The sequence below is a fragment of the Xenopus laevis genome, chromosome 2L (assembly GCF_017654675.1).
Source record: "Xenopus laevis strain J_2021 chromosome 2L, Xenopus_laevis_v10.1, whole genome shotgun sequence".
Classification (NCBI taxonomy): domain Eukaryota; kingdom Metazoa; phylum Chordata; class Amphibia; order Anura; family Pipidae; genus Xenopus; species Xenopus laevis.
This window is the reverse complement of record NC_054373.1, coordinates 168,841,229-168,854,252: the sequence shown is the minus strand read 5'-3', so window position 1 is coordinate 168,854,252 and position 13,024 is coordinate 168,841,229.

Genomic DNA, 13,024 nt, shown 5'->3' with positions numbered 1-13,024 from the left:
TGGAAGTTGGCCTTTTTTCAGCTTTCGCAGAAAGTAGAGACGTTGCTGTGCCTTCTTCACTATAGAGTTGGTGTTAAGGGTCCAGGAGAGGTTCTCCGCCAGGTGTACTCCACGGAATTAAGTACTCTTGACGATTTCCCAACAGGACGATTTCCCAACAACGATTCCCAAAACAATCCTGTTAAACCCAACAGGATTGTTTTTCCCCCAGTAAGTATTAATTACGTTATGTTATTATGTTAGTTGGGATCAAGTCCAAGGTACTACTTTATTATTACAGACTAAAAAGGATTTTTTAAAAAAAATATAATTATTTGATTAAAATGGAGTCAATGGGAGACAGCCTTCCTGTAATTTAGTAATTGGGAACAATGATACTACAGTTCATTTGCTGTAAAACGAAGAAACATCGAGGTAAGATATAAAAGTTAAAATAGTTGAAGTCCGACTTTTTCTTCTACTGCGCATGCGCAGCCGCATGAAGAAGGAGGAAGAAGGAAGAAGATCATTACGTGGTGCTCGATGGAATAACCCCGGGCCGGTGCAGTTTTCTGCTGATAGGAGCACCGCTCTGGGGTTTCAGGTAAGTCAATACAATCACTTCGGGGTGCCTAACATGTGGCAAGCCCTTTCTTCTCCTTTAAATAAGATACCATTCAAGTTCATTCAAGCTAAAAAAATCTCTTTGATGAATAACCCCCCTAGTGTAGCCAGTCCGGTGTAGCCACATATCCAGTGTAACAACATGTTGTACCTGATGGAGCTGTAAGCCTAAGCATTAGAACAATAAACAGACACTTATTAAATATATTTAAGCTAGATCTAGGCCTCTATGCTTATTTCTCACTTCCTATATGAATTGGAACAGAGCAGTGGCTTGGGAGTTACAGACTTTTATGATGAGATGTGATAATTAATACTCCTGAAAGCCCATCTTAAATGTCATTCAGGAGTTATTAGTGTTTTGATGTGCTAGATATTCGATGGCTGAATATTGGAATGTTTTCATATACCTGAAAACATGTTATTCCCAAGGGGAGCCCTGGTGAAATGTCTGAACTGAAAAAAACCTGATAAACATTGTTCTAGCTTGTGAATGTGTCAGTGTCACTTTAATGCAATTTCCATTATTTGCTGCTATGTATTTCTTGCATGGTCTCCCCATAAATTATAAGTGCTAAATGCCCACTGATATCTAGTGGTTAATATGAAATACTTCATGTATGAGAACTGTTATCCAGAATGCTTGGGACCTGGGGATCTTTCTGTCATTTGGATCTTCATACCTTAAAACGACTAAAAATCATGTAAACATGAAATAATTAAACCCAATGGATTTGCTTCAAATAAGGATTAATTATATCTTAGTTGGGATCAAGTACAAAGTACTGTTTTATTATTACAGAGAAAAAGGAAATCACTTGGATTATTTGATTAAAATGGAGTCATTGGAAGATGGCCTTTTCATAATTCAGAGCTCTTTTGATAACGGGGTTTCTGGATAACTTATCCCATAACTGTGCAAGTTCTTTGTAATAATACACACCTACCAGTTGTTTGTGACAGTTACTCTCTTTGAGTTAAAATCATACATCCTTAGAATATTGCCATATTATTATCCAGGGCCGGACTTGGCCGGTGGGACACTGGGAAAAAGCCTGGTGGGCCCCGGCTCTCGTGGGCCCTGCCGGCCCAGATCCGCTCCCTGTCACCGCATGCGAGCTCAATAGTGCTCTTGCTTGCGCCCTGTCACAGCTGCCCTGAGTTTACTGCTCCTGGTCTGGAAAAGTAAAAGCGAGCGCACGCAGGGGGGGCACCAGTCCGACCCTGTATACATCTCTAGTACTTTTAACGACCCAAAATATTTCATAAATATATGACAGTGCAAATATAAAGTGTTAAGCATATGACAAAGGGGTTTGAGATTTAATCCATGCGCAGGGACATTTGGGAGCAAAAATGGTTTCCTGACAGTGTTACTGCTGTATTGACAGTTCATAATAATATTTACAGTAAGATTTGCTGATTTTTTTTAATTTTCATATAAAGGAAATTCATTGTCTGGTTTTCAGTGACATCTTGTGGGTGTGTTGTGATACTACAGGCAGACTGTAGCAATACTATTTATTCTTGTAAAAATAAATTATTATTATTGATTAGTGATGGGCGAATCTCTCCCATTTCGCTTCTCCGAAAAATTAGCGAATTTCCTGCAAAATTCACGAAACGGCAAAAAATTCGCGAAAAATCTTGGAAACAGAAATTTCACAAAGAATTCGTGAAATCCGTCCGTTTTCACGAAAAATGTGTGAAATTCGGTTGTTTCCACAAAACATTCGTGAAATTTGGTTGTTTTCTCTAAACATTTGTGAAATTCTGACGGTTTTGGGTAAAAACTAGCAATTCGAACCTTTTCACAAAAAAATCGAGCATTTCGAAAGTTTTCACGAAAAAATTGTGAAAATCGGAAATTGCCGCAGGAGAATTTTTACCGGCGAATTTTCGCTGGAGATTTGTGAATTTATTCGAAGGTGGTGAAACACGGGAATTCGTCGTGATTTATGGAGTGGTGATGAGAGCAGCCTTAAAACTTTCCTCAAGCTTATTAGTTTGAAACAAAGCATGATTAAATTTACAGCTGATATAATAGAGAATGTCTCATAAGAACGCGTGATGACATACTGAAAATTGATAGAGCTTCTCTATTGCAAGGAAGTAGAAAATTACATGACACTACCAAAAATGAGCGCATACCTTTTGTTTCCACTTTTGGCCCAAATAGTAAAGAAATTCAGAAGGTTGTATACAAAAATTGGCCAATGTTACAAACAGACCCGATCTTAAACAGATTTTGCAAAGAACGACCTATTTTCTCTTATAAGCGGGGACGTAATTTGGCTGATAAATTGGTTAAATCTGATACAACACACACTCAAAATACTACTCGATTCATTGGCCCACCTAAGATGGGAACTTTCCCTTGCTTAAATTGTAATAATTGCAATTCTATGATTAAGGGAGCCTATGTGACTCACCCCTTAAAAGGAAACAGGCTACCGTTTAAACATTATTGTACCTGCAATTCTGAACATGTGGTATATGGTTTGAAATGCCCATGCGGGAAAATGTATGTTGGTCAAACAAAAAGAAAAGTACGTACTGTGAACATAAGCGATCCATTTCAAACTATGACCCATTGAATATTAAAACACCTACCCCCGTGGGTAAACACTTTTTTGAACACAAACACAATAGCGCAAGTTTGAGATGGCAAGTGTTGGAAGAAATAAAACTGCCATTACGGGGTGGTGATAGAAAAGGAATGCTTCTTCAATGTGAAGCTAAATGGATCGACATCCTGAATACATTAGAACCATGGGGAATAAATGATGCATTTAGCTTTAAGTGTTTCTTATAACTTTTTACACCTTTCTCCTATTTTAGATTGAAAACTTTACTTACATGAAAACTACTTACATGAAATTGGATCGAATATAACTTAAGAGTAGGACTATGATACTTTTTATTCTATTTATATATTACTAATTTATAACTATACGGCTTGAGACTCTGTTATATTTATATAATACACAAAAGCCATGAATATCCTGTAAATGATATCCTTATAAACGGTGAGTTCTGATGTCATCAGTTATAAACGGTGAGTTCTGATGTCATTTCTGTCACATGACTCACTGAAATTCATGTATTATAATAAATAAAGTACCCCCAGTTGCAAAATATGAGGATATTAGAAGTTACCTCGGAGTTCCATGACCTGTATAAAAACACTCGGCCTTCGGCCTCATGCTTTTATATGGTCATGAAACTCCTCGTTAACTTATAATATCCCTATATTTTACAACAGGGGGTACTTTATTCACTATATAAATGTTTCAGACTATTGAAACTATTTTCATTGTCAATTTTTGTACTATTTATTGTAACTATTTATGCAAACATGGTCCTTATAGATACATTGTATATTAGTGGTGCTATTTCTTTATACTTTCGGAGTAGGCCACAAGGTGGCAGTATTCTGCTGTGTAATGTTTAATATGTAAATTTGCTCGTCTGGCCAATTGGGGGAGTTGAGGAACTTGTTGGTGTAGAGGGTTAATAAATTGTTTGGGTGAATTCACAATGTAACTAGTACCTGATGCAGGACATGTCTGTCCGAAACATGTTGTGATTGAATAAAATACACAGAATCTGATGTGGTTCTCCAGAGTTCATTTTTTATTTTGATCTTGGATATAATGTGGCTTTGACGGTGCCATTTACTCTGTTGTTCAGAACCTTGATACATTTGGAGTGAGGGACCACCCAACAATCCATATAATTACCTGTTAGCACCCTGGAAGACAGTTCGACAAGGGGATAGGGAAGAGTAATTTGTTCAGCCATCAGCAGTATATTAATGGGGTTGTTCACCTTTGAGTTAATGTTTAGTATGATGTAGAGAGTGATATTCTGAGACAATTTGTAGTTGGTTGTCATTTTATATTATTTTTGGTTTTTGAGTTATTTAGCTTTTTATTCAGCAGCTCTCCAGTTTGAAATTTCAGCCATCTGGTCACTAGGGTCCAAATTCCCCTAGCAACCATGCATTGATTTGAATGAGAGACTGGAATATGAATAGGAGAGGGTCCAAATAGAAAGATGAGTAACAGAACAGTTGTGTTAAATAACAATACATTTGTAGCCATACAGAGCATTTGTATATTAGATTTGAAAGCTGGAAAGAGTCAGAAGAAAAGGCTGATTTCCACTGATTTATTGATTTCCAGTAATGTGGATGAACTAAATTGTTTCTATAATTTTGATAATAAAAGAGTGCTATGCATATTATTTTCCAAATAGTCTGGGCTTTGTCCATGTCAAGTGAACAATGACTTTGTAGCTAGTAGCGCTTCAGTCAGTCCATGTATGGGACAGATTTCAGATTGTAGTGCTCAGTGTGTGCTAAGACAGGTGAATCCCAACTTTTGCCAATTTGGGGCTAAATCAGCTGTTTTCCCGCCAGTGGAAAATCGCAGGTGAAGAAACTGCTGATGTAACATTAGACTTAGCCTACCCAAACAAAAAAATCCCCCTCTGCCGATGCATAGGCCCAATAAGTACATCCACTGCACTTTACAAGGAGAACCCTAATTTAAAGGGATCCTGTCATCGGAAAACATGTTTTTTTCAAAACACATCAGTTAATAGTGCTACTCCAGCAGAATTCTGCACTGAAATCCATTTCTCAAAAGAGCAAACAGATTTTTTTATATTCAATTTTGAAATCTGACATGGGGCTAGACATTTTGTCAATTTCCCAGCTGCCCCTGGTCATGTAATTGAATATAAAAAAATCTGTTTGCTCTTTTGAGAAATGGATTTCAGTGCAGAATTCTGCTGGAGCAGCACTATTAACTGATTCATTTTGAAAAAACATTTTTTTTCCCATGACAGTATCCCTTTAAGGACTGACATAAATAACTCACTTTAAGTTAAAAATACTTCGAAGTTCGACCATCGAATTATAATACTTCGAATTCGAATATCAAATTCGAACTTTTTTCATCGAACGTTCGAAGTAAAATCGATCGAACGATTCGAACGATATTATCGTACGATCGAGCGATTTTTAATTTGACTTCAAAAACTTAGAAAAATGCTGTAGAAGGTCCCCATAGGCTAACATAGCACTTCGGCAGTTTTAATTTGGCGAAGTATTGAAGTCAAAGTTTTTTTTAAAAAGACAGTACTTCGATTATCGAATGGTCGAATATTCGAACGATTTTTACTTCGAATCGAAGTCTAAGTAAATTCGAAGTCGTAGTATCCTATTCAATGGTTGAAGTATCCAAAAATTTGTTTGAATTTCGAATTTTTTTACTTCGAAAATTCCCTCGAATTCATTTCGACCCTTGATAAAGCTGCCCCTATGTGTTTGAATCCATCAAAAAATAATGTGAAAAATGTATATAACTATTCACAGACAAGGGGCTGATATACTAAAATAGATGCTAAATGTCATCACTGCAGATACATATAGCAACCAGTTACTAACAGGTTATACAGTTACTTGTCTTCATTTTTTAAAGTGTTGTAAAAGTGTTGCAAACTTGCAGTGTAAGGCGTGTTGATTCAAAATTCAGAACCACCAGAGCAGAGAATAGAGAGGGGCAGACAGATACTGGTCTCAATGTCAGCTATATTTACAAATAACATTATAACCATTAAAAAAGTGAGTGTAATTCATATATTGGAAACGTACTTAGAATTACAATTTATTTAATTCAGCAACATTTTGAGTTTATATCCCTTTAAAATCCTTTTAGAAATATATTCTAATATATTCTAGTCCCATTATTGTGGGACTAGAATATAGTTCCATAGTTCCATAGGTTGTAGCCTTAAAGTGGACCTGTCACCCAGACATAAAAATCTGTATAATAAATGTCCTTTTCATATTAAACCTGAAACCCAAATTATATTTTTTATTTAAGCATTCATAGCTGTTGTAAGCTCATTTAAAAAATCTCAGCTGTCAATAAAATTGTCTGCCCCTCCTCTATGCCTTAGGCATAGAGGCGGGGCTGACAATTACTTTCACTTTCCATTCAGCACTTCCTAGATGTCACTGCTCTCCCCACATTCCCCAGTTCTCTTTACCATTTAATTGTGTAGCCAGGGCATGGGGATGGACATCAGGTCCCCCATTCTGGTGCACAAACAAGATTCTGAGATGATACAAGGCTTGTCTTAATAACAGTGTCCACAAAATGGCTGCTGCCTGCTTGCTATCATTATGAATTCCCAGACTGAATTAAACAAGATTCAAATAATGTTTACAGTGCAATTAAAGTTAATTTTGCTTGACTAATATGATAAAATAGGATCTGGGATTATTTTTTTGGGTGACGGGTCCCCTTTAAAGGGATTCTGTCATGATTTACACAAGTGTATTTTTTTAGTTGTAATATTGGTGTGTAGGTGCATCTCAGGTCATTTTGCCTGGTCATGTGCTTTCAGAAAGAGCCAGCACTTTAGGATGGAACTGCTTTCTGGCAGGCTGTTGTTTCTCCTACTCAATGTAACTGAATGTGTCTCAGTAGGACTTGGTTTTTACTATTGAGTACTGTTCTTAGATCTACCTGGGAGCTGTTATCTTGTGTTAGGGATCTACTATCTGGTTACCTTCCCATTGTTCTGTTGTTGCCGCTGGGGGTGAAAGGGAGTGTGTGATATCACTCTTGCAGTACAATAGTAAAGAGTGAATGAAGTTTATCAGAGCACAAGTCACATGACTGGGGCAGCTGGGAAACTGACAATATGTCTAACCCCATGTCACATTTCAAAATTAAATATAAAAAATCAGTTTGCACTTTTGAGAAACGGATTTCAGTGCAGAATTCTGCAGGAGCACCACTATTAACTGATGCGTTTTGAAAAAAATAATTATTTCCCATGACAGTATCCCTTTAAATGGTCCATTTTAACTTCTGCTGCAGGCTCATCATGTCCCTAAATAAAATAAATCGGACTGGTACACAGTTTCTGCAACAGTCGGGTAATTTAGCTTTTTATTCAGCAGCTCTCCAGTTTACAATTTCAGCAGTCTGGTTGCTAGGGTCCAAATTACCTTAATAACCATGCTTTGATTTGCATAAGAATGAATAAGAGAGGCCTGAATAGAAAGATGAGTAATAAAAAGAAGCAATAACAATACATTTGTAGCCTTACAGAGCATTTGTTTTAAATGGGACCCGTCACCCAAAAAAATAATTCCAAATCCTATTTTATCACATTAGTCAAGCAAAACTTTAATGAACTTTAATTACGCTATATAAATTATTTGAATCTTGTTTCCTCCAGTCCGGGAATTCATAATTATAAAAAGCAGGCAGCAGCCATTTTGTAGACACTGTTATTAAGATAAGCCTTGTATCATCTCAGAATCTTGTTTGTGCACCAGAATGGGGGACCTGATGTCCATCCCCATGTCCTGGCTACACAATTAAATGGTGAAGAGATCGGGGGGGAAATGTGTGGAAATGTGTGGAGAGCAGTGACATCCAGGAAGTGATGAATGGAAAGTGAAAGTAATTGTCTGCCCCACCTCTAAGCCCAGGGCATAGAGGAGGGGGCAGACATTATTTGATTGACAGCTGAGATTTTTAAATGAGCTTACAACAGCTATAAATGCTTTAATTAAAAATAGAAATTGGATATCATGTTTAATTTGAAAAGGACTTTTATTTTACAGCTTTTTGTGTCTGGGTGACAGGTCCACTTTAAGATGGTTTCAGTGACCCCCATTTGAAAGCTGCAAAGGGTCGAAAGAAAAAGGCAAATCATTTAAAAATGATAAGAAAAGAAAATAATGAAGGCCAATTGAAAGTTGCTGAGAATTGGCCTACATACTACAATTTAACTTAAATATCCAACCCTTCTGTTACCTACTTCTTTTCCCCCTCTGTAGCTTTAGCCGCTCCACCCTATTCCCAACCTGATACCCTATTAACCCCTTCCTTCCTGAGTTACTTTAACTTGGTCAGATGTTTCCTGCCTCGACCCTGTCATCTTTATACACAATTCCTCATACCAGGGACACTGCATGGATTTACTTACAGCCTGTACAGAGAAATACAATCGAATAAGTCTGTAGAACATACACACCCCTGCACATTTCTACTGGACAATATGAAGGCATAATAACCCTTACATCTGCTTTTACTATTGTGTTTTAAATGGGAGAAAGCTTTACAATTAGCCTTTTTTTCAACGTCATTTACCTTTATTTAAATGTCTATGAGCAATAACTGTAACACTAGGCATTTATGAGTCACAGTGTAACATTCTTCAGAAGCCACGAGATGGAGCTGTGAAACCAAAAGCAATTGACTCTATGTACCAATAAATGGAATGCGCAAAGTCTGGTGAACTGTACTGCATTATATCATATTTGCTATTTAGTCTAGAAAGATGATAAGAAATAGGTGGCAGTTTTTCAAGGTACAAAAAATGGTTAATAATTAATGACACACCTCCACTGGGTTAAATAATTTGAACATTTTGGCTAGAAACCAGCTTTCATTTTTCAGACACCTAGGGGGTTATTTACCAAACTACGAATGCCAAAAAAAATAAAAATTTGAATTTTTAGTGGGAAAAAAAACCACAATTCTTTCTGTATTTATTATACCCCGAGTATGGAAAAAGTCTGAATCTGAAAATCCGGCAAACTCAGACCTGCCGAAGTTGCATATCAGTCAATTGGAAAAGTCCCAAAGATTTTTTGATCTGTGCTGGGTTTCATGCATTAATCCAAAGATTTCGGGGTTTTGGGTGGAAAATCCAAAAAATTCTTATGATTCGTATTTTTGACAATTTTTAAAGGGTTTTTTCCCGCAAACAAAATTTTCGGAAAAGTGTATTAATAAATAAGGCGAAAAAACTCGTGTGGATTTGGTCAGAGTTTTTTCAGAAAAAATTTAGATAAATTTGGACTTTTATAAATAACCCCCCAAGCTTTCTGTTTCTGTTACGCTCCTACCAAGTACAGGTATGGGATCCGTTATCTGAAAACCCGTTATTCAGAAAGCTCAGAATTACGGAAAGGCCATCTCTCATAGACTCCATTTTATCCGAATAATACCAATTTTTTTTAACTTATTTCCTTTTTCTCTGTAATAATAAAACAGTAACTTGTACTTGATCCCAACTAAGATAATTAGTAATCCTTTTTGGAAGCAAAACAATCCTACTGGGTTTAAATCATGTTTAAATCTTATTATGGTAGAATTAAGGTATGAATATCCAAATTACAGAAAGATCCATTATCTGGAATACTTCAGGTCCCAAGTATTCTGGAAAACAGGTCCCATACCTGTACTCTCAACATAATGCTCTTCTACTGACAAGGTATTTAAGAATTCTCCTATGCATTTAAGAATGTATTATAATTATTCACCCTAGATCCTTTGATATCTGGTGCTCATGTTTAGGTTCTAGGAATAGGAGACAGAAAATGTGTTTATCTCAAATCTCCCTCATCTTTTTCTTTGGACTCCCTACAGGGCCCATCCAAACAATTATCCCTACACTTGCAGTGTACAGTCAACAGCAACAGAGCAATAAACAATACTCTTCACTGCTCTCGGTCTGCTGAAAAACACCACTTACTGTATATAATTTTCCGCCTAATATTTGTTTTACCAGAGTCCTTGAACTTAATTACAATCTGATCTGGAATTTGATGTCAGCGTTTAAAGTGAAACGTAAAAAGGTGTCAAACTTGATAATTGGCAGTCTCTTAATAGGCAGGCTCAGTGTACACCTGCAATATATGTGTAATCATCTCTACCTGCAGGAATGCTACATGTTAGTGCGCAGCTTACAAGATTCCCTTATAAAGTATAACCGTATTTATGTAACAGACTCAAATAATAATCTGATTTCTAACAAAAGTAATTAAGGGCTCTTACACATGAGCGTTTTTACCTGCGCTCCCCTGCGTTCCGTTTTTCGGCGTTCAGCCGCAGGGGAGCGCAGGAATAGACGCATTTCATTATTTCAAATGGGGCTGTACTCACACAGACGCATGTAGGCGCCGAACGCAGGAAAAATGCAGCATGTTGTGTCTCAACCTGCGTTCGGCGCCTACATGCGCTTGTGTGAGTACAGCCCCATTTGAAATAATTAAATGCGTCTATTCCTGCGCTCCCCTGCGGCTGAACGCCGAAAAACGGAACGCAGGGGAGCGCAGGTAAAAACGCTCATGTGTAAGAGCCCTTAAGGAGTGATTCATCTATAAGTTAACTTTTAGTATGTTATAGAATTGCAGATTTTAAGCAACTTTTCAACTGGTTTTCATTTTTTATTTTGTATAATTTTTGAAATATTTGCCTTCTTCTTCTGGCTCTTTACAGTTTTAAATGGGGGTCACTGACTCCATTTAAAAAAAAAAATCCTCTGTAAAGTTAAAATGTACTGTTACTGCTGCTTTTTATTACCCATCTTTCAGGGTCTCTGCTATTCCTATTTCAGTCTCTCGTTCAAATCAATGTATGGTTGCTAGGATGAGTGGATCCTACCAACTAGATGGCTGAAATTACAAACTGGAGAACTGCTGAATAGAAGGCAAAATAACTCAAAAAACAAAAATAATAAAAAATGAAAAACAATTGCAAATTGTCTCAGGATATCACTCTTTACATCATACATAGGGGCAGATGTATCAAGGGTCGAATATCGAGGGTTAATTAACCCTCGATATTCGACTGCCAAATTAAAATCCTTTGACTTCGAATATCGTAGTCGAAGGATTTTGCGCAATTCGTTAGATCGAAGGAATAATCGATCGATCGAAGGAATAATCGATCGATCGAAGGAATAATCGATCGATCGAAGGAATAATCGATCAAACAATTAAATCCTTCGAATCGAACGATTCGAAGGATTTTAATCCATCGATCGAAGGATTATCCTTCAATCAGAAAATTGTTAGGAAGCCTATGGGGACCTTCCCCATAGGCTAACATTGGCCTCGGTAGGTTTTAGGTGGCGAACTAGGGGGTCGAAGCAATTTTTAAAGAGACAGTACTTCGATTATCGAATGGTCGAATATTCGAATGATTTTTAGTTTGAATCGTTCGATTCGAAGTCAAAGGTTGTAGTCGAAGGTCGAAGTAGCCAAATCGATGGTCGAAGTAGCCAAAAAAAACATTCGAAATTCGAACTATTTTTCCTCTATTCTTTCACTCGAATTTAGTGAATGGGCCCCCAAGAGTTAATTTAAAGGTGAACAACCCCTTTAAATGGGGCAGTACCAGCTATGGATTTTTCATACAGTAAAACTGCCTAGCAATGTTTTTGGTGATATAATACTTGGAAAGTTTACTTATTTCTACATGCAAACAACTGATTGAATCTCCCATCTTTCAGCATCCTCCAGTGTTGGACTTTTCCAATTAAAGCCCCCCTTGGACGTTCAACCTTTGTTCCAATGTTCTCCAATGCGGACCACTGGTGCTGCTGTCCCAAGGCCCCCCTCCGGACCCCTGCAGGGCGTGTGTGTTTTCTTGATGCACGTACACGTTTTTGATGCACATACGCGTTTTTGACGCACATGCACTTTTTTTCTTTTTGCCATGGCCCAGAAAGGAGGTCGCGGCAGGAGTCAGGATGGCAGAAAGATTATCCAAAGAGTGGGTCTGGGCCAGCGGGACCCACAAGAGCCAAGGCCCACCGGGTTTTTTCCCGGTGTCCCGTCAGCCGAGTCCGTCCCTGTCCTTATATTATTACAAATTTACAGATATTTCAGTCATTCAGCTTTGCTTCCAATAACATCTGAAAAATGTGTTTACCCCTTATCTCACCCTAACTGACCTTTTAGCTGAGCTTTCAAGAGTATCTAGGAAAGCAAACAGGTATTCACCATAATTACAGTAGCTTTCAGGTAGAGGCCTGTCTGCCGGGGCTCCAAGTCCCCTAAGTGGCAGCTTCACAATTTGGAAACCACTGTTATAGAGGAATTATGTGCCTTTATTTTTTGCAAACTTCTGCTAACGTAAACAGAACATGAAGAGTTGAGTAGTTATAAGCAAGTCATATTGGGTTGAACTTTTAGGGATATACCAGACATTTTATGGAGATGATCAGTAAATACATTCAAACGAAGAAGCTCAGGGAGCCAAGAAGATAAAGGCTGCTGGGAAAGGGAAGGCTGCAGTACCCACAGTAGAAGTGATGTGTCCAGATGTTATGGTGGTGTCCAGTGCTCTCTTGGGGATATATATTATAATAACATACACCATGATCACTTCTTTAGGGAAACCTTTGTCACACTGTAGTTCTGAATAAGATTCAAACTCACTTGTGATACATTCAAGAATGAATTTATTGCCAACCACATGTGATTCAGCACAATTATCAGACATGTATTATCCTCACCACATGCTCAGTTAGGGTTTGTCCAAACCAACTAGTCCCAGCCTCTTTCTCACTCCCCAGTCCCCAGGCCCTCTTTGTC